The sequence below is a fragment of the Sceloporus undulatus genome, chromosome 2 (genome assembly GCF_019175285.1).
Source record: "Sceloporus undulatus isolate JIND9_A2432 ecotype Alabama chromosome 2, SceUnd_v1.1, whole genome shotgun sequence".
In the NCBI taxonomy this organism is placed as follows: Eukaryota; Metazoa; Chordata; class Lepidosauria; order Squamata; family Phrynosomatidae; genus Sceloporus; species Sceloporus undulatus.
In genome coordinates, this window is record NC_056523.1 from 36,750,874 (window position 1) to 36,772,783 (window position 21,910).

General features: G+C 38.8%; 1 protein-coding gene across 9 annotated transcripts in view; it reads right to left on the reverse strand.

Moving 5' to 3' along the window:
• Positions 1-21,910, reverse strand: part of FOXP1 (forkhead box P1) — a 705,387-nt gene that overhangs the window by 578,341 nt on the left and 105,136 nt on the right. For 7 of the 9 annotated variants that reach the window (XM_042452066.1, XM_042452070.1, XM_042452076.1 and 4 more), the window contains one exon: positions 17,846-17,968. The gene's annotated coding sequence lies outside the window, so the exon portion shown is untranslated. Of the gene's footprint in view, positions 1-17,845; positions 17,972-21,910 lie in introns of those variants that run through there. The other 2 variants (XM_042452083.1, XM_042452065.1) reach the window with 1 other exon arrangement.

Here is a 21,910-nt window from a genome sequence, read left to right on the forward strand (position 1 = left end):
GCTGTTTATTTCTAGCCCACTTTTCCAAAGATCAAAGTGGGTTACAACATAGATACATCAAACAGTATACAATATAAAACATACCAAGTTAAAAACATCATAAAAAGCATCCAATAAAACATATACAATTTTCAGAAATAAAACCAGAGAAACAAACTAGCCGAATAGCAACTGTATAACTGGGGAGAAAACAGATGTCAAGACACATGGGGGAAAGCTTGTTGGAAGAGATGGGTCTTAAGTTCCTTCCTGAACTGGTCAAGGGAGGTGACAGAGCGGAGGTTGTCGGGAAGGGAGTTCCAGATCTGCGGAGCTGAGACAGAAAATGCCCTTTGAGAAGACGAGATATATCTCGTCTTGGGAACCCTTAGCAATTGCTTCCCGACTGATCTAAGAGTGCAGGGCGGATTATATAGGGAGAGGCAGTCCTCCAAGTACCCTGGGCCCAAGCCATTTAGGGCTTTATAGGTAATAACCAACACCTTGTATTGCGCCCGGAAGCGAATGGCAGCCAATGTAGATCTTGCAAAATAGGTGTAATATGGCTGGTCCTGGAGCTACCAGTGACCAGCCTTGCTGCCATATTCTGCACTAATTGAAGCTTCCGGGTTTGGTACAAGGGTTGCCCCATGTAGAGCGCATTACAGAAATCCAACCGAGAGGTTACAAGAGCATGTACCACCGTTTCAAGGTCCCCCCGGCCCAGGTAGGGTCGCAGCTGGTAACAAGTGCTCCTGACCGTCTCATCCACCTGAGATGTAAGGTGGAGCGACGAGTCCAGAAGCACCCCCAGACTGCAAACTGGGTCCTTCAAGGGGAGCGTGACCCCATTCAGGACAGGTGGACAAATTTCCTTTCCCGGACCAGGAGAACCTATCATGAGTACTTCCGTTTTCTCTGGATTCAAACTGAGTCTGTTTTCCCTCATTACTGACTCCAGACAGGCATTTAGAGGAAAGATGCCATCCCTAGTCACTGCATCAGTCGGAGACACAGAGAAACATATTTGGGTGTCATCAGCGTACTGATAACACTGCGCCCCATGTCTCCGGATGATCTCTCCCAGCGGTTTCATTTAAATGTTAAATAGCATGGGGGACAGAATAGCTCCTTGAGGGACACCAGATGTAAGTGCCCTCTTATTGGAGCAGACATCCCCCAGCTGCACCATCTGGAATCTACCCAAGAGGTAAGAACGGAACCACTGGAGTGTAGTGCCCCCAATACCTAACTCCCTCAGGTGTTCCAGAAGGATACCATGGCCAATGGTATCGAAAGCCGCTGAGATGTCCAAAAGCACTAACAGGGACACGCTCCCCCTGTCCATGCCCAGATGGAGATCATCGATTAAGGCGACCATGGCAGTCTCAACTCCATAGCCCGCCCGGAAGCCGGTTTGAAATGGGTCTAGAAAATCCGTTTCATCCAAGATTGATTGAAGCTGGAAAGCGACTGCTCTCTCGATCACCTTCCCCCAAAAAGGCAGCAGCAAAACAGGCCGATAATTGCATGCAATGTTTGGTGAGAAATGCTCTACCTCCATTCCAAAGTGGTACCACTAAACAAAGCCAGGCATTTTTCTCTGGAACAGATCCATTCATCGCCTTTCCACTTCCTTCCTATTTACCATTGTTAAAAAATCTTTATATTCCATTTGTCTCACTAAAAATGTGTCTCTAATATACCTCTGTAAAAATCAGAAACGTACATTCAATTGAAATGTCGTAAAATCAAAAGCCAAGGAAGTATATGTGGGCTGCAATGACTTGTCTAACTGTACCCATTTCTTTAATAAATATATCTTAAAAATAACCTCCCAGTGATACATTCGCAATATAGCATAAAAATAACACTGAATTCAAACTATTAAATAGGCAATTTCACAGAACTACATATAAACTGAATGATGCTCTTCAAACTTTATTCTTTAGGAATGTAATGGTTTTAACCAACATATACTTTTTTTCCTTTTAGTACTATTGCATTTCTAACAGTAGATCATCAACATAACCTTGGCACTACTAGTCACCTTACTAGCAAACAAGTGTGCCATTCTGCATAACTGAAATCCCAGTAATATATTTGATTTAATGCATAGGTGAGTAAAAAGAAATTTAAATAAATAGTATTTAAATTGGATAATATCCATAATCTGTGAACTTAAACTACTTTAAATAATCTCATTACAAGGACATTGCAACCAGCATGAGCATTGCCATACTGGCTGAGGATTCTGGGTGCTACACCTCATAAATAGTTTTCCCAAGCTCCATGCAAAACTGAGTATTCCACAAGCCAGATCATTATTTAAATTCTGCTTTAAAAATATAAAGAGAGAACAAAAACAATCAGTGTAAGAATTTATGTACAAATTATAATCGAATCAGAAATTTGTTATCAGGTTTAAAGGACCCAAGTGTTCCATTATCACATCTGTGTTACAAAAAGTTACCAATGCAGCACAGTTAAACAATTGCATTATATGGATTATGTGCAGATGAAATTGGAAGCTCTTTTTTATTCTTATTCTCTTTTTTCTTTATTTTTATTTTGTATTAATTTTATAAGGAAGGGGATAAAGTACACACAGACACCTCTTTATCTATAGGTATATTGCAGGGGTAAAGTGGAATGATGTATCAGGCAGTTCTGACTCATTCAGAAAGGCTGAGTTATTACCATTTGTTGGTATAGGGAACCATATTGTGGGTACGTGCTTTCTACTGGCCTGTTGACTTATGGTGGCCCCATTTTTTCCCCACAGGGTTTTCTTAGGCAAGGAATATTCAGAGCTGGTTTGCAAGCTACTTCCTCTGAAATGAAGCCTACAGCTCCTGGTATTTTTGGAGGCTTCCCATCCAAGTACTAAACAGGGCTGACTCAGGTCCAAAACACACTGCACAAGTAATCCAGTTTGAGACTGCTTTAACTGCCCTGGCTCAGTGCTAGGAAATCCTGGGAACTGTAGTTTATAGTGGCACCAGAGCTCTCTGACAGCGGTGGCTAAAACTGGGTTATTTCTGCAGTGTGTTTTGGACCTCTGTTTAGCTTCCAAGATCAGGCAAGATCTGATGCTTTTCGCTGCACAGAAACCATTGGCCCAAGATACACTGGAGAAATAATCCAGTTTGAGATCACTTTAACTGCCCTGGCTCAATGCTAGGGAATTCTGGGAACTGTAGTTCTGTAAGACATTTAGCTTTCTCTGTCAGAGAGCTAAGGTGTCACAATAAAGTACAATTTCCAGGCTTCCCTAGCACTGAGCCAGGGCAGTTACAGTGATGTCAACCCGGATTGTTTGTGCAGTGTATTTTGGACCATTGTTACCTAAATCCCTGGGTGAATAGCTTGCATTCCAACAATTTCAGACTTTTATCTTTCTTCTTTTGAAATCAATGTAGCAATCTTAGAGAAATACTGCTAAACAATGCACTCTCAGTACAAAGCTCCCTGCAGAGCATTTTTTAACTTGAGGAATATAAGTCCTTCTTTTCAAGCTGTACAGTTTCCAGGAAAAAAACTCCCTATCAGGGATAGGAAATTGTGCTAGGGCAGGGGGCAATATTTTAACATCACTTCAGCAGGCTGTACCACCATGCAAAAGCAAAACCAGGAGTGACATGATGTCACTTCCAGATTTGTTTTCACCCTATTTTCTGTCTTGTTTATATTTTTAGAAGGATTTGGAAACTGGTGTGTGTGTGTGTGTGTGTGTTGGGGGCAAAACTGTTGCAATTTGAAGCAGTTTTAAGTGGCAATTTAATAATATTTTGGGGTGACTGGCTGGTTTTAAAGAGTACAGGAAGATTGGGGGAATAGTCCTGAGTCCATTAAAGAGCTGTGAAATAAGTGTTGAATGCACACGTTGCCCATGAAGCAAATTTTTCCCCCACATAAAAAGCAAACCCTAAAAGACAAATCCTGGAGCATGTGATTTCACAGCCTGCGGTTTCTACCATTTAATCTTAAAGACCAATCACAGATGCTTAGACCCTGCTGCATTTGGTTGTATGAAGCAGATTCAAGATAAGCCACTAGCCAAATATATATCCCTAATATGTACAACATGTTTCTCTGCATCTCAGAATCTCATTTGTGTGGTACAGCTTATCAACCTCTGAGCAACCGTAGATTAAACACCCACTGCAAAGGGGCAGCTACTAAAAGTCCATGCCATCAACACAATCCATAAAGGCAAAGAAAACAAATCTCCAACATGTGGTGTACAATGTTGCTGTTGCCATGGTAAATATTCATTTTTCAAGAGAAGTGTTAAATCTTGTATCAGAAGTCAGATCGGCTGCCAAGACACATTTTCACAAGTAAGGGAATTTTTGTCTTTTCAGAATGGAACCATTTTTCAGTTGACACTGAATTTTCCCTAAAATAAAATCCTCAGCAACGAAGCCAATCACACGTGAGGGTTTTTTTAATTAAAAAATGAATTACTCTATGCCACTACAGAATTGTCAACAGTTTTTGTGTGTGCATGCAAATGCTTTGAGAGTTATTTAGAAAACCCGATACTCTGATGCTAATAAATATTTAAATAGCTACCTCAAAAAAAGGGCTTTAATTGCAGACTGAAAGTCATTCAGATTCTAATAAGAGGAAGACAAAGACACTCTTAAAAGAGTTGCCTTTCCCTGGTCAAGTTTCTTTAATAAATGTAAGATTCAGTTCTTAACACTAATATACAACCACAATGTATACCTTAAAATGGTGGTCACAAAGAAGGCAACTGTTTGGCAGATTTCTGGGCAGTTTGTATTTTCAGGGCAAGAACATGAAACACACATATTGAAATTTCATCAGAAAAAATACATAAACCTTCCCTCTCTGCTGTCCAAGCCAACATAAAATTTTTGAATAAATGGAGCAGCCATGTCATATTCAAGCCTGAAGCTGGACCATAAGCCAACATGAATGCTACAGCACCTTACAGAGTTCAGTGAGCAACTTGCTCTAACAGTGTCTTCTGAAACAGATGAAGGCTTTTATGCTCTGGTTCTAGAGGTCCCTGTCAGATTCTCCACTTTTCTACCAAGTTAGGAGACTTAGAAGAAGTGTGTGCAAGTTATGGGGATCAAAAGGAAACACTGCTTTCCCTGAATCCACTGGGGGCTGATGCTGATCTGTACACTTTGGCATCAAATGTTGGCAGCAAAGCAATGGCAACATAAACTAGTTATCCTTCAAAGCAAATTAAACCAAAATCATGTACCTTGTTTTAAAGCAGAATCATAGGTTTGGAAGGTGAACAGGCTTGAAGTACAACTGGGGTTCAAAGCAAGGTGCATTCTCGCAGGATATCTTGTTTTCAAAGGTCTGTTTTGCCTCAATTGCATCACCAAACTTCAGTGAAGGATTTAAGAATTTCATAGCTGCCTATGCAGTAATGGTATCACTTTGTTTCCCCTTCTGTACCAATAAAACATATCATTACATTATTTTCAAATTCTAAATTCCAATATATCACAGACTCATGGAATAAGAAAACTGTAATAAACCATAAGGGCAACCTAACTCAACTCCTTGCCATGGAGGAATAAACAACTAAAACACTTGGAGATGGCCATACAACCTCTGTTAAAAGACCTCTAAAGAAGAATTATCTAGAGTACTGCATTCAGTCCTGCATACCTCATTTGAAGAAGGATATAGACAAGTTGAACTAGGTTCAGAGAAGGGTAACAAAGATGGTAAGAGGTATGGAGATAAAAACATATAACAAAGGTTGAGGGAATTTGACATATTCAGCCTGGTTAAAAGAAGACTGAGGGGTGACATGATTGCACTCTTTAAATATCTAAAGGGTTGCCACACAGAGAAGGGTGCAGGTTTGTTCTCTGCTGCCTCGACGGTAGGACTAGGTCTGATGGTTTTGAGTTACAGAAGGATATATTTTGATCAAACTTTAGAAGGAACGTCTATGCTGCCTTGGAGTGTAGTTGAGTCTCTTTCTCTGGAGGCTTTTAAAGAAAACTGGATTGCTATTTGTAGGGGGAGTGCTTTGATTTGGTATCCCTGCATCGCAGGGGGTGGACTTTTTGAACTGTGGCACTCAGAACTGGGCACAGTTCTAGGTGACTTCTAAACAAAGCAGAACAGAATGAAAATATTATTTTCCTCAGTCTGGGTACTATTCTCTTGCTGATGTAGCCTTCCATTACATTAGGGTTTTGTTTTGTTTTTTGGTCACTGCACCATACTGCTGACTTAGGTTTAATCTATAGTCTATTAAGACTTCTACATCCTTTTCATGTGTAGTGCTGTCAAGTCAAGTGGCACCCATTCTATATTTGTTCATTTCATTAGTCCTAACTAAATGTAGTACCTTTCCATTTATCCCTGCTGAAACTCATTTTATTCACATGAATTTGTTCAGCTCTTCAATCTGTGAAAGTCATTTTGAATTCTGATCCTGTCCTCTGGGATATTCGCTACCACCAACACCCCAGTTTGATGTCATCTGTAAATATGAAAAACATTCCTTTTATTCTGTCAAACAAGTCATTTATAAATAAGGTGAACAACACAGAGCCCAGGACAGAGCACAGTGGCATCCTGCCAGTCTCTTTTCTTCAGGATGAAGAGGAACCATTGGTGACCATGGATGAGCAGTTGGTCAAGCAATTACAAGTCCACCTAACAGTAGTAATGTATAACCCAGTGGTTCTCAGGCTATCAGAGGATTGTTGTTTGCCATAGTGCAGCAGATGTAGTCTGCTGATAGAGTTGCAATGTTGTGCACTGCAACTCTGCATAGCAGAACAACATCATTATTGATATGTGTTGAACAATCTTGCTATTTTGTATAGTTGTGTCATGCTGCCATAGGGTATCTCAACAGGTGGAGATTTATACTGTATTACATTGAGGAGATATTAGACTGAAGCTTATATCTGTAATATCATTTGTTCCCATATGAATCAGAAGGAAGGAATATAGTCAGTGAAGTTTTATGGGTCTTGTCATCATTGTTATGTCCCTGGAGACAGCATATCTCTTGAGACATACTTTTATGCCCACACACTACTGCTTCTTTTCCTCTAGCACTAGCCCACATCTCTTCTTCCTCTGAGAGCTGTTCCATAAACTGAACCCTCCAAGATCACCTCTTCACTCTCTGAGAATGGGACTGTTGTCCCTGCCTCTGCCTCATAATCATTGATCAAGCAGGAGGCCTACAGTTGATAGCAGCTCCAATCTCACAGTAGGGTACCGAGTTGTGCCTCTATGTATCACATTATTTCAAATGTCTGCCTCTGGCATTTGAGAATCATTCTCTTCCTTAGAGGTATCCCCTGACTGTTACCCTTCCAGGATAGCCTGCTCTGCTGTTTGCAAAAAGTCTTAATCCTACATAATAGTTGAAGTGTGAATAAACAGGCCTCACGCTGTTGAATTTTCTCTTCCATCAGGATACCCAGCTAACACTTGCTGCAGGTGTAGTTTTTCTCATCCTCAGGCAAGAAAACAAACAGTGCAGATTAATGTCCCAGACATACACAAACAAGCCTCCAAACAGCTCAACCAAAAACCCAGCCTTAGCCCAAAAGACACAAGCTCTTCCATCAATTCCATGCAAAATACTACTTGTCCTTCTCCTGTTAGCTGAGCCTTACCAGTATGTTCCAATACTGGCCACCAACTTACAATTATGCTATCATCTTAAGAGATGAACACTTCCAGATCCTTTCCTGATTGGTAAAAGTCAGAATGTCTTCAAAGATTTCTGATCTATGGAATTGTTTTCTCCAAAAAAGAAGTACCGTCTTTTTTACTAGACTGAAGGCTTCCCTTTCAATTTAGCAAACAAATGATAAGATTTATTCATTCTTTCCAGTTCAGAGAATCTTCACTCTACTAATTTGTTATGCAGGTCGAGTCTCCCTTACCCAGAATTTTGAAATCCAAAATATTCCAAAAACCAAAACTTTTTTCATGGATGGGTGAGATGATGGTACCTTTGCTTTCTGATGGTTTGGTGTAGACAAACTTTACTTCATGCACAAAATTATTACAAATATTGTATAAATATAACTGGCTATGTCTATAAGGCGTGTGAAGGATAAATGATTTTTTTGTTTAGACTTGTGTCCCATCTCCACGATATCTCATTATGTATATATATGCAAATATAGGTATTCCAAAATCCAATGATGATGATGATAATGATAATGATAATAATCCAAAACACCTCTGGTGCCAAGCATTTCCAATAAGGGAGACTCAACTTGTAAATCACTTTGAATCTCAATCCAAAGACTCTACATCTATACACTTCCATACACTTTAATTCATCTCTGTCTCTCCTCTCCTTGTTCTATTTTTTATATCATTGTGAATCATAAGCCCATGTTCTTTGGTTTTATCTGATATCCCCATTTTGCAATAAAGAATCATATTCTACCAGGCTCAGACAGGATAAAGCCCAGGCCTACCTAGATGATTTGGTACAAAGACAGGGGTAACCCAATACATTTCATATACAGAAGCCAACAGGACTTGTAGTTAAATCTTGCTTCAGCACTGGCAATAATATAGGGGGTATAAGATAGCATATTTTTCCAGGAAGAGGCTATTATTGACCCTGGTATCTGATACCTAAAGCTGCTGTCTCACTCTTTCTAATGGTGGAGCGAACCTGTACAAGAAAATATAGTCCCCACACTTACCCCTAGTCTAAAAGTTGACAAATTCAGTTAAGCCAAACTAAAACATAAGGTAACTGCCATTCAATGTCAGAAACAAATCTCTCACCAGTCTAACTAGAGTGAAATCCAGATGCATCTATAATTTGTACAGGGACTAAACTCAGATTTGATATAATGCAATAATTTGTAGGAAATTAGTTGTGCATGTACCCAACCTAGTCACAAACGAGCAATTTAACTCCACAGCTAACACAAAGTCCTGTACTATATTTGTATTTTTCATATTGCTCTTCAGATTATTGAAAATTTATTGCTATTATTCTTACAGTCTTATAGGTTAATCTAAGTTCTTTTATTACTACAAAAATGAGAATAATACTGACAATTACAAGCTGCTATAGCACATGTACAACAATGTTTTTATTTTTTTTTAAAAAAAAGCAAAAAAAGAAAGTATATCTGCATTACCATCATAATAACTACCACAGATTGACATGATATGATTGAGTATAATGGCTTCTGTGCAACCATTATGGTCGATCAGCAAATAATATACTTTTGCAGTTGTCTAACTACATATTTACACATGTCAACTCTCATACACTTCAGTGACAGAATTTAAAAGAAATGTAGTAAAAAAAAATCCCATAAGAACAAACAACTATATGACATTGTACTGAAATGAGAAGGAAAAGTAGGCATTTGTCTAACATACAAAACTGGGAAATTCTACCTTTACAGCAAAATCGATAAAAAAGGAACTCTCTTTATATTTTTGTAAGATATGTTTTATTGGGTACATTGTACATTTTTGGACATCTTTACATTTCTGAATAAAGCCAAATAACTAACAAAAAACTCTGAAAATTACAAATAAATAAATAAACCCCCAAGCCTAAAAATGGTGTTATACACAAACATACAGCAGAGAGGTCTGAAAAGTTACATTTTGGGACTGTGTGTTCCATAATTGCCCAGCTAAGCATGACAATGTTGTCTGATTTGTTTCAGAACTCACAGTCTAAAAAAGTAAGATTTCAAAGCTGTGATCTGGACAGCTTCCAAAGTTTACCACCTCTGTAACTATGATTCCAAACAGGTACAATGATGAGCTGTGTATTTTAGGAGACTCTCCTCCCTAAACTCAGAAGTATTCCAGTTCTACATATATCAGATCCTGCTCGATCTTTGCAACTTCTTTCCAACCCTAGCATAAAATTTTGATATAAGAGTCTCTTCTAATAGAGGACTGGCCCTATGAACGTGGGATGGATACCAAAACGGCTGACTGTACATTGAAATCTTTTGGTAAGGGTTATTATGTTCTAATTCAAAGCATGGGCCCATATGCCTAGCTAGATCACAAATTTGTAGATTATCCACCTTCAGAAATAGCACCGATGACACATTTATACTTGAATACTATGATAGTTGAACTCTTTCAATTATTTGACCATGTAATGTTCCTGTGCAAATAACATCCAAGACATTACAGTCAGTATTAACAAAGATTTTGCTGGCAAATAGTCCAGAGCTAACTTTTTCCACATGCATTTAAATAATAAGTAATTCTTTAGGCTCTGCAAGAAGGGAGTATTAATGGAAGGAACCTATGCAGCCCCCCCCTCAGAATGCAATACTGCTCTGACGTTTTAATGAATGTGGCCCTGTGTGAATATTATACATTTACAACCCTTACTTTCCTAGTTACAAAGTTCTTCAGAACTTCCATCTGACAGCTTATAAAACTGACCATCCTCAGACAATATTCACAAGAAAAAACTAACTCTGAGGCTGCAGCCACACTGCGGAAATAATCCAGTCTGACATAACTTTAGCAACCATGACTCAGTGCTGTGGAAACCTGGGATTTGTTGTGGTACCATAGCTCTCTGACAGAGAAGGCTAAATGTCTCATAAAACTACAGTGCCCAGAATTCCACAGCATTAAGCCATGGCAGTTAAAATGGTGTCAGACTGGATTATTTTTCTGCAGTGTAGATGCAGCCTGAGTTGAACTTGAAGGCAGGTAGCAGGGATTCCACGAAGTGATGCCCATAATTTCATCATCTGGAAGAACTGGCAGTGCTGTACTGTAATCACAATATTTGTTGCTACTGGATATATTGTCCTAAAACCAGTTTCACAATTACATTCCTTCTTTGGATTGTAGCTGTCTATATGGCAAAGGATAGCTCATGTGTCCATAAAATGAGCTATTTGAACTGGCCCTCAGAGCTTCAAAAGCTCCTTCTTTATTATGACACCCTCTCTTTCCAAAAAAGCAATAAACCCAGAGGGAGGGGGGCAATTTTTCAGGACTCTGAATTATTATCTCAACATTGTTTGGGGGTTTAATCCTTTTGGAAAATTGCTCTTTTGAGGGTGAGCTGGTTCCACGGGCCAATTCTTTATGTCTTTCCTAGCTAACATGTTTTTGTGTACTTCCAACTGCTAGAAGAGACCATTTGCAATATGCCATTTCCTTGATATTCACTGCCTCCTGGTTGTTGAATGCTGAGAAAATTCACTTTCTCTCCTCTCTTTCCTGACTGAATGCTGGAGCACAGAAGTCATCTTCAGCCACTGGACAGAGAAAGGGAGATAGCGGAGCCCTATAGGCTGATTCTATTTCCACTTGCAAAATGTGAACCATGAAGTGGAGCTACATGTTAGTGACAGTAAACTGATTTTCTCTTTTCTTCTGTTACTCCCTTTCAGATATGGCAATACAAAAATCAAGGAACCTAAATAGAGATAAAGAGGTACAAAAGTAAGCAGACGTGTTTCTTCTTAGAAGACTCTGGATCACACAGCAATTCAGAGATTAGCCAAAAATAGTCTGCATTCTGTTTTCAGTATCAGTTGAAGACTTGTGGCTGCAACACCCTTTCCTCTAAACAGAACACATTTTTTAATACTTGCAGATATTTATTACCTTTTAAACTCAGCTTTTGAGGTTCAAAAAAATTAGTTAAATGTATCATTTGGATAACACATTTAAAACATACTCCTTTTAAAACATATTCCATTTAAGGCTTAAGCTGATGCATATAATCATATACTGAAGGCATACACAATTTTCTACAGGTGACTAATGCACAATTCTATTAAAGTAGCATTAAAAGGAGCTCCATGTTGCCTCCTAATACAAAGACCACTCTTCTTTAACAAAGTATCAGCAGTTTGATCTTCCATGTGTACATCATAGCTTCTGGATGCATAAAGATTCAAACATGTTAACTCAGATGACAGGATTGGGCTCATCCAGCTATGCAGTGTTATGCTTTAAGTACCACTTTAACCTTATTTTGTGATTCTGGAGGTACAGTGACTGAAATGCCACTGGAAAATGATGTACTGATGCGACCTCATCATATCTATAATGTTTACTCACTTTCTGGTCCAGCAATATCACCGTAAGTCTTATCCTCACACTTTCCTACCAGTAAAATTTTACCCCTTTTAGTTTATATAACCTAGTACAATGCCAGCACAAGATGAAGTGGCTTTTGCACCTTTCATATATTTTACCTTGCTGGTGTTATCAGGAATGTATGCAGTGTATAGAACTGAGCAAGATAATAAGTGGCTTAAAGTGAGAAAGCTATTGACACCTATTTATCTAGCACAGTGGTAGTTTATTGTTGTTGTGTGCTTTCAAGTTGTTTCCGACTTACGATGACCCTAATGCAAATTTATCACAAGGTTTTCTTTGGGGGTGGGGTTGCCATTGTCATCCTCTGAGACTGAGAGAGTGTGACTTGCCCCATGGACACCCAATGGAGTTTCATAGCTCAGTGAGGATTTGAATCTTGGTCTCCTGGAATCATAGTCCAACACTCAAACTACTACACCACACTAGTGCTCCAGCTGAAACTTCACATCTGCAAGACATACCCAGATTATCACTTAAGGGCTGATTTCAAACTTTGTTGTGCACAAAACAAGAGGAGGTAACTTAGACCCTGTAGCCTCTTCCAAGCTCACCAATGCTTTCTCTGTGAAATCAGCAGAGTACAGATAAATTGCCAACAAAAACAAAATGCAGCTATACAGGCCTGCAAAACTCCCACAGGGACAGAGATGTAGTCCTTATTTTGCCTACCCTTAGTATTGTACGATTCCATTAGGAACATTACAGAACAAATGTAAAACAATTGGTTACTTTGGGACATGAATGAAACAGAAAAAGAAATGAGGGAGGAGAGCTGTAATTAAAAAACTGTAATTAATAGGAGACTCTCCCCCCACACACTCCCCATGAAATCAACAAACCTCCTATAGTTACAGACAAAAATATGTAAACATATTTTGCATGAAGATCTGAAATACATTTCTACACATGAAAGAGAAATGTTGAAACAGTATAAAAGGCTCCTTTTGTTTGATTATATGTGACACTTTGGGGCTCCCAGCTCCTTAAGGACATGAGTGTAGTGGAAATAATTCTCACAGTTAATATATGTATGAGCTTGCACACTTCACACTGCCCAATGAATCCAGATCCACCTAGAGTGCACAAACCTATCTATAGAATCTGTCACCTTCAGCAGAATTCATTAAAATAATGTCCCATTCCCTCTTGTTAAATGTAATTCATTTAATTGAAATTTAATCTTACTGCATTATTTGGTAGATTTTTAATTGACATTTGTGGTAATTAATTGGTAAGCATTACAGCTTTGTCTGAAGAATTTAAAACAAAATTTGACACAGAGATTGGCTAGCCACTGCTGAGAACTGCCTGCTGGGAACGTTTCATCATTCTTTCAGCCTATCGTGCTGATCATAGGTTAAGGGAGATGATGGACTCTTTCTTACAGTCAAGAATTACATTACTAATATATTCCATTACCACCACGCAAATGTCATGTTAATTTCTGATCATCATCAAGTCAGACAATGGTTTCCACACTGGCAACTAGCCAATTAGTTATGTGGAAAAATATTCAGCCAATTATGTTACTTGAATTAGGTTAAGGACTCAAGAGAAAGCAAATAAATGCTTTGAAATTACTTCACATATAAAATCTAAGTTGACACTGTCTTCATGCGCAATACAGGACATTATACAATATGATAGGCAGCTGCCAACGTTCATAACTGTTTATGAAATCTAACTTTTTTTTATTATGGCAGCTAGATCAGAATAACTGACACCCCCCTCCAAGTAGTTGGTTCATTGTATTAGGAGTGAAACCATAATAGCTAAGATCAAGCACACCAAGCGTATAAAACACATTAAGCCAGCATATATTAAATTGCTAAAATTGCATCCTTCTCCTCCAGTAATAAAGTTTAAGGAAGAAGAGAAAGAAAGAAAGAACAAAGTTTATTTGGATTGCTATCAGTGTCCAAAGAAGTAGGAGGCCACCAACTGCCCCCCTCCAACTAGCAGCACAGAAGTGATCAACGTTTGAATTTTGGAGCACAATCCTAAGAATCTGTCTCCTGTTTTTGATATCCATAGTGAATATTGTATTAGGGCACAGATTTGTATTTGTATCACAAATATTCATATGACAGAATAAGCATATAGATTGATAATAAAACATTGTCAGTCTTCAAGCTCTTCTTTGAAGTCACAGGGCCTTCGATCTTGAAGAGCCCAATTTCAGGTTAATGTAAATATCCTCCTCTATCTGCTGTAATTAGACTATTGATAAATATTTGAACTTCTCAAAATAAACTTCAGACCAAAGCTTATGTTTCTTGTTAGAAATAAATGTGAGGGAAGTTCATTTCCAGTCTAATGTTTCCCTTGCTTTTTACATCACCTCTTACTAGCTAGAATCAAAAGAAGAAATTGAAAGAGTTAATCTGGGATGTTATCTCAGTCTGTTCATATGTTCTTCCTAGGTAGGTGTGAGGCATCTGCTCTCACCAACATTTGTCATAGTTTTCACCCAGTTTGCACTTCCTGGACTATCTGTGGTCTGGACACAATTTGTGCTTTGGGTAGAGCATTCAAGCATTCACTTGTCATGGGCATAAAAATGTTTGACAAATTGTCATGGGCACACATTTGACAAAAATGAGCAACATAAAGATGAACTCCATCCTATGAAAGCAGCAACCTCAAGATGGAAGGAGGCATAGACCAAACATGGTGGAGGGAATGGAGAGGGACATAGAGGGAGGAACTCTACAGATGCAGATTTATAGATGTACACTTCCTATTTCTTGCTGAAAATAGAGAAGATAATGTAGAATTACTGTATATACACATCTATAAGTCTAAAAAATTATGCCCAAAAACTGAGCCCAAAATCCCAGTCAACTTATTTATGGGTCACTATGGAACTGAGTGGTTCCCAAAGGGGTCAGGCCAGGCTGCATCCTATCACCTTACTTGTTTAACTTATATGCTGAAAACAGCATAAGAAAAACAAAATTAAAATCAGAAAATGGGGGAGTGAAGATAAGAGGAAGCAACATTAACAACTTAAGATATGTGTATGACACCATAATATTAGCAGAAGACATTGAGGAACTGGAACAGTTAATACGGAAGGTCAAAGATGATGATGATGATTTTCTTATATCCAGCCTTTCTCCCATTATAGGAACTCAAGGCAGCGTGGAAACTGAAATAGTTAAAGAATTCCCATATCTAGGATCAAACATTAACCAGAATGGAGACTGCAGTCAGGAAATAAGAAGAAGACTAGGAATGGGAAAGGCCCGCTGTGAAAGAACTGGAAAGGATACTGAAAAGCAAAGGCATACAACTGAGCACTAAAGTCAGAATCGTTCAGGCCATTGTATTCCTAATTACCATGTATGGATGAGACAGCTGGATAGTAAAGGAAGCAGAAAGAAATGTGGTGCTGAAGAAGAGTACTTAGGCTACCATGGACAACCAAGAAGACAAACAAATGGGTTCTTGAACAGGGCTCTCCTTGGAGGCAAAGATGATCGAGTTGAGACTATCATACTTTGAGAAGGCACAGATCACTAAAAAAAACAATAATGCTAAGAAAGGTAGAGGGTAAAAAGAAAGAGAGGAAGACCACAAACCAGATGGATAGACTCAAACAGAGGGGTTGTGGGCAAGGGCTTGCAGGACAGTGGAGGATAGGGATTCTTGGAGATGTTTCATCTACAGGGTCGCCATGAGTTTGAACCGACTTGAGGGCAGTTACCAACAACAACAACAAATGGTAATATGACAGCAGCTCTTTCAGATTTGTCCCTATTCCCTGATCTGCATAATACTGATTTTACATAGTACGGCTGTATAAACAACTGTGGCTACAAGGAATCTCCATCGTGCAAAATGACCAATGCTACAGTCAACTTTGAAATTAAAGCAAAAGTTCCTCTAAATGGATTGGATTGTTAAACTTTCTTTGATTGGTTACACTAGGCATCCTCATTATCCCTGTCAAAATGATAATCTACACATAAAATGGAAATATACATGCACTTGTAGTTAGATATATGGAATTTTGCTGCTATTTATTACATCAGTCACCAAAATGTAAAATTATGATAATCCATGCTTAATAACATGGTAATTATACTTCCTCTGGAAAATAAAAAAGTAGTCCATTTAAAATTAAAGCATATTTTAGAGGTTTATATAATCTCAGAATAAATGTGAAGTTGCAATAGACAGGAGGCTATTAACTGCATGCCAGTTATACAAAGTTATCAAAAGAAAGAAAGAAAGAAAGAAAGAAAGATATCCAGTAATCATTGAATAAATTCCTTCTTTCTTTCTCTTTTAACCCAGGACCATAAACTGAACTCCATTTTTCAGCCTCTGACTAGGGAGTACTTATAATTCTTTCACTGTTAAAAATTAACAAATAAAAATAATTTAATTTGTTTTATTTATATACCGCTATTCCAAAGATCATAGCGGTGAACAGCAAGTAAGCTAATTTGCACCCAACAGTCTGGGTACTCATTTTAGCGACCTCGGAAGGATGCAAGCCTGAGTCGAGCTTGGGCCCTTTTGCTTGTCTTGAACTCGCAACCTTGTGGTTTTGAGTGAGTGGCTGCAGTACAGGCATTTACCCACTGCGCCACCAGGGCTCCTATCAAAATGATAGAACAAAATGTGAGTGATCAAATTATTCTGCAATTGAGTTAATAAATTTAGGGTCTGGCTGTACCACTCACACAGGATGAATCACCAGTGAGTTCACAAAGTCAGAGGAGGAGTATGGGAGCCCAAAAGGTGTTCCTGACTGACTAAGCATAACAAAGTATACAGGTATCATTACATATTCTATGGGACAAAGAGCCTGAGAAATTATGGGACAAAAGTTCTAAAACAAGGCAATTCTTTGTGTATGTGAGTGACACTACACTGATGGTGGTGGGACAGACAAAGCAAGCACAAATATTACTCTTTTGCTTTATCTGAGCTGGGATCCAAAATATATGACAGAAACTTCTGTATATTATTCCACCAGCTGGGGGCAGATACCAATGATATACAGCAAGAATTAAAGAAAATGATGTCTCTGAGCATAGAAAGGGGGAAAGCAGACTGCCCGTTTGCGCAGAATTGGGGGCAGTGTCTGAGTGTGGCGTTTAGACACTGCATGCTCTGACACCACCCCCATGCCTCAAGGAAGCTGCACGGCTGGCCACATGTGCGCCAGCTTCATGGCTTTTACATGTGCCGCACCACAGAAACAGCAAAAAGCCGCAGCTGCAGCAGAAAGGGTAGCTTTTTCCCACTCCTATTTGGGTTGGAGACTGGTTGGATTAGGACCGTGGCATGTGGTTGCTACGGTGTTCACCCGGCTTTTTCAGGGGCAGCGTAACGCCATTCCTTTGAGATGGTCTGTTTCAGCCCAAACTGAGCTTACCAACAGAATTCTCTTATCAGAACTTACCTGAGCTCATAACTCTTTCAATATAACCAAAGTCATATCACCAAATTCCAGTTTTCTAAACTTTCTTGTATCCTGATTTAGGTGAGGAACGTTACTTTGTTATTGTTGTTAAAATACTTGGGAACCAAAAGTCATTGACGATTTACAGCATATCACCCAAATATATACTAAATGTCAAATTACCTTTTCCCCATCCTTGATATGTCAAGTGTTTTAGATTCTTTAACTATATTAAATACCAAGGGGGGGAAATGTTTTGTTTGTGTTTGCAAGGATTACTGTGAGTTCTTAGGAAATGGAGATTACAGACACATATTCTTGACTCACCCGGGTTCAGTTGCAGGTATTATGCATTTTCCTTCATGGCTGGTGAAGTCTTGCAAGGAACTAACCCCTTTTCATCTCTAGCATATTCACAAGGAGGATTCACTCAGAGAAATGGTTTGTAGACTGCTGAAACAAGAAAAACCTCTATCAGAGTGTTCCATGGATTGGTTCCCTTCATAAGAAGCCAATAGTTTTCCTTTACAGAGACAGGAAAAATAATCACTGTAGTATTATTTAACTATGGGCCCAAAGAAACAGGCCAAAATAAAGCTGCTTCGGGTCACTTTGGAGGTATGCTGTTTAAATGACACACACACATCTTAAGAGGCCAGAAACTGCACCACAGCTGCGCTCCAGTGCTTAGGACTGGAGTGTGGGCTTTGGTGCTGCTTCTGGCCTCTTAGTATGCATACAACATTTAAACAGCATACCTCCAAAGTGACCTGAAGCCGCTTTATTTTGGCCTGTCTGTTCAGGCCCTATAACAGTCTTTTTTTCTTGTTGTTGCAAACAAAGCCAACACCTAAAAGGTCTTCAAAATCACCCATTCTATCAATAGGTTGGATCCAGATTAAATTGGTCACATTTAGCTCCCACTAAAACCAATATGAAAAGTTAGTTTGGCCAAACTTTTCATTCCAGTGGTTTTCAAAAGAGCTCAATCTGGATGGAATCTCACTTTACTACAGAGTAGCTTTACTATTACTTGCTTTTCTAAATAAATAAATAAATAAAATTAGTATTATCCAGATGTACAAAACCTACAGTGCCATCCTGAGTGAGAGACCCACTGGCTACAGAGAGTTAGAAGGAAGAAAGGAGCCCCACTCCCTATTTCCGCACCCAGAGAAGTTTCCCCTTTGTCTGCTGGCCCAGATATTGGTTAAAATTCCTGCTTCCCCTGGAAAAAGAAATCTTGATTGAAGAGCTTTTGAAAAAAAACAGGGTGGGGTTCTGGTGGAGAGTATATAGATGACATCTACAAAGCACATCAATTTTTAAAATGTACACTTAGCACCACATGAATGGCTGGTAAAACTAAATTCAGTGCAGTGGGAGAAAAAAATCAAGTATCAGGAGAAGGTCAGCACATAAGAGTCCAGAGGCACAGTTATCATTTATCCTTTAGAACCCATACAGGTTCATCTTCCCAGGACTCTACTGTCAGTTGTGCCCAAGGAAAAAGCTGACAAGTGGCTCACAAAGACATTCCTACAAAATCTAAAGTCACCCCTCCACATTTCTGGCTTTGATTTTTGAGGATATATTTATTCACAGATTAGAAAAATATGTGGTTTGAGCATTGGACAATGACTGGTGACCAGGATTCAAATCCCACTTCATCTATGTAAACCCACTGGGTGACCTTGGGCAAGTCACACTCTCTTGGCTTCAGATACTGGCAACATCAACCCCCCTCTGATGAAACTTACTAAACAAGAAACCCATGATAGGGTTGCTTTAAGGTCACCATAAGTCGGAAATGAGTTGAAAGCACACAACAACACCCACAAACAACAACAAGAATGTCTAGGTCCTCTAGCACGGCTCTGTGGTCAACATCTGCTAGAGGTCACAGTGGAAGACCTAGAAATTCCTAGAAAGAACACTTCTCTAGGCATCTGTGGGTCCTCCACAACAGCCTCCAAAGTTGTACTGTTGGATTAGAGATTCCTAGAGAGGTGTTCTCTCGGGTAAAAAAAATAGTGGGTTTTTTATATGCATTTTTCCCACTTTCATGGGGTTCCTGTTTCCCTATCCCAGCAAAGGTGTATATACTTGGGGACATATCTGAACATCTTTCAGGATTATGTTCTAACCCACAAAACACAGATCAGGCCTGCCTAATTTTTATTTATTTGTTTCCCACTTTTCTCCCATTTGGGAGCCATAGTGGCTTACACTGTACATGAAATCAATCTGAAATATGATTTTTTAAAAATAAAAAAGCTTTAAATAGCAATCCACTAAAAACATTAGTTTAAAACAGGTAAAAACACATTAAAATCTTTTACATATTACAAACCAGCACACCCACTGCACTACACCTGATGCTTTCTACTAAAACTGTATCTACAAATAAATGTTCAAAGGTGGAAATAAAACATGGTACTGCCCTAATGTTCATTCCTATCACCAGGAAAAGTGGTCATTTTAATATGTAATCAAAAGGATTTTGACATGGACAGGTGTAAACAGTAGGTGGGATGGCAAGGCTGTTTTCCCTATAAGTGTAAAATGATGCCTCTCCCCTCCACAATCAGCTTGCAGCCTAAAAGGATGGGTATAGAATATGCATCATGCATTTGTTGAAATAAAAAGAAGTAGAAAAGAAATTAGACAATCTGTCCTCAAAGGGAATGGAAATAAACTCTCGCCAGTTTTTATATCACTGCAGAAACAAGGGCACTTATTGATTTACATACAAAAAATAGGCAAACCTACTTGATAAATAATATCCAGCTTATAATTCTGAAAGCCGGTTTAAAACAACAGCTAACTGCATGGATCAGGTGGAATCCCAAATCAAATTTAAGTGCATGTTTGGGAATCAGTCCTCAAAAACAATGTTGTGTTCAAACACGTTAAGAGATTATTAAATATACCTTATTTTCTTGTTTACTTTCCATCTTCAACAATCCCCACTTTGTCAAAATGTCTACAGGGAACATGAATGGAGCAGCTGCCATGTCCCCAAGGTCAATGTATCGGGTTGTTTACAAAACAGTCCTACCATCAGGCAACAAAAACAACACTACAGTACAGCCTTCATTTTACAACCCACACCATATACAAAACTTGAACCTGAGTTGTGAATTTAAACCACATGCATACAAAACTAATTTTAGTTAGCATGTGTCAGTGGCACTGACTGTTTATCAATGAACATCAATATTGCTTTTGAGAAAGTTTTAAGTGTCCAGCAGGGAGATTAATTCTCCCAGAACCTTGTTGCTTATTTGAATCTGACAAAATCATTTCTTGGAAATTAAAAAAAAGAGGTTAAAATTATTTATAGCATAAAGTAAGCCCCATTAGAATAACCTGAAACTATTTCAAAAACAATACTTTTGAAATTAAAGTAAACCTAAAACCTCATGATACTTTTGTTGTTTTGGGGCTCCAAAAGTTAGTGGGACTCTGTTTCACCAAACAGGTTTTGCAGCCTTCTAAAAAGATGCACAGTATAAGTGCCTTTGCCTTCTATCATCACCCTGTTAGTCTAATGAGACATATTTTCTTTTCCTTTCATGAAGAAATTAGAAATGGTATTGGAAAAGGCAGTACAGGAAAATATTACCACTCCCTACTCCAGCCAGATCTTCTTGTCCATGGCTCCAAATGGTGGAAGTGTCATCTACATATCGGAACCATGTTGTCAGGATTTTTGGTGCTGTTTCCAGGGCTTGCTTTTCAAAGTGTTCCATGTAAAAGTTTGCTATCTCAGGGCTCAGAGGCTTCCCATAGCTACCCCATCTCTCTGTTCGTAGAATCCATTGTCCCACTGGAAATAGCTTGTGGTGAGGCAGTGTTGGAGCCATGGAGCAAAAGATCTGGCTGTATTCCTGAACCATCTGAACAACATCCACCCAAACATCCAATTCACAATGGAAAAAGAACAGGAGAGAACATTGACATTCTTAGATGTCCTGGTCATCCACAAACCGAACCAACAGTTGGGCCACATAGTATACAGAAAACCAACACATACGGACAGATATCTTCACAAGAACTCCAACCATCACACAGGACAAAAAAGGAACACAATAAAAACACTGGTAAACTGGGCAAAAAGGATCTGTGAACCCCACTTCCTGGAAGATGAATTGCAGCATCTGGACCGGGCTCTACAGGCTAATTGTTACTCCAGCTTAGACTTCAGAATTGGTGCCAGACCCAGAAAAAGCCAGAGGAGTGAAGACAAACAACCACCCATAGGTAAGATATTTTTACTATACATTAATTAAAAGTGTCACAGACAGAATAAGGAAATTGGTGAGGAAACACAACCTCCATTATTATTATTATTATTATTATTATTATTATTATTATTATTATTATTAT